This window comes from Perkinsus marinus (assembly GCF_000006405.1).
Source record: "Perkinsus marinus ATCC 50983 genomic scaffold scf_1104296934436, whole genome shotgun sequence".
Classification (NCBI taxonomy): domain Eukaryota; phylum Perkinsozoa; order Perkinsida; family Perkinsidae; genus Perkinsus; species Perkinsus marinus.
In genome coordinates this window covers 1-1323 of record NW_003214791.1, presented here as the reverse complement: position 1 = coordinate 1323, position 1323 = coordinate 1, and the positions used below count along the sequence as shown (strand labels likewise).

The 1323-nt window shown below is 47.6% G+C and overlaps 1 non-coding gene across 1 annotated transcript; it reads right to left on the bottom strand.

Annotated features, from left to right (window-relative positions):
* Nucleotides 1-787: 787 nt before the first annotated feature.
* On the bottom strand, nt 788-859 carry Pmar_PMAR012956. The gene has a single exon. It is a non-coding gene; the product is annotated as a tRNA-Asp (tRNA).
* Nucleotides 860-1323: the final 464 nt, after the last annotated feature.

Sequence of the window (1323 nt, the reverse complement as noted above, 5' to 3'; positions counted from 1 at the left end):
TGCTACGTATGCTATTTAAAACTCAACGGAATTGAACGGCTAGGTCGCGAGAAGATGCCTTCATTTTGCCTATATACTCTAGCCGCAGGTAATGCCGGTTTGATTTTAGCGCGCGCCCGGGGCCCCCACCCCAGCGCGCGCAATTTTTGTTGAGGCGATGGGTTGGGTTTCTTGGCGAAACCGGCGCGGGATCCACCAAGGGTCCGGTGCGAGAAGATATGAGGACGCTAGGTGAAAAATGAGAGCCACAAGCGTGCTTCTTCGAAGCCAAAACGGCACTGCCGTGATACCAACTAACTTGTGATGCACATTTCAATCTTAGAGGCCTATGGAGCAGTACTTCTCATATGATGAAAGAAACGGACGAAGAGCAAAAGCAAATAAAGGCATTACTGCTGCTGGGGCGGTTCGGCCAGAAAATCTGTCCGAACCGCCAAGTAAGTGTACAGGCTTGGTGAGCTAGAGAAAAAGTGATATCAGGTATAATAGGTTACCAACGAGACTTACTAAATATATTTAGTTACATACTTATCTCAAGAAAATGTTGGACACGTTTTGGATACACACGAGAAATTAGCAATCGTGGAAATGGATGCCTCTCAAAACATCGCACGGCGTTCTGACAACGCAACGTTTTTCTTGACAAAATATCGAGCTAATATTTTGCAACACAAATATACATCATCCAACGTTGGTAATCGTTGTATACAAACGTTAGAAGACAAAATCATACTGAAGTTAGCAATCCAACATTACACACACGTTTTACGAGGTTACATAAAAAACGTGGTCCGTGGGAATCGAACCTGCGTAATCTCGCATGATGGGCGGGCGCTCTACCAACTGAGCTGCACGAATCGGGCGGAGACGACTTTCAGAGACAGCACAATTGCGTGAATCTTGCCGGACTGCATCGCTCCGCTAGGTTTTTGTGACATGTATAAAAGATTTAAAATTGTCAGGCCTGGGATTCGAACTTGCGGTCATTTTAAATCGGCTCCTTGTCGAAACTGTTGTGTTACATTTGTGCAGACTAGTGCGTGCTCAACCTGTGTCGGGCTGCTACGTATGCTATTTAAAACTCAACGAAATTGAACGGCTAGGTCGCGAGAAGACGGCTTCATTTTGCCTATATACTCTAGCCGCAGGTAAAGCCGGTTTGATTTTAGCGCGCGCCCGGGGCCCCCACCCCAGCGCGCGCAATTTTGTTAAGGCGTTGGGTTGGGTTTCTTGGCGAAACCGGCGCGGGATCCACCAAGGGTCCGGTGCGAGAAGGTATGAGGACGCTAGGTGAAAAATGAGAGTCACAAGCGTGCTTCTTCG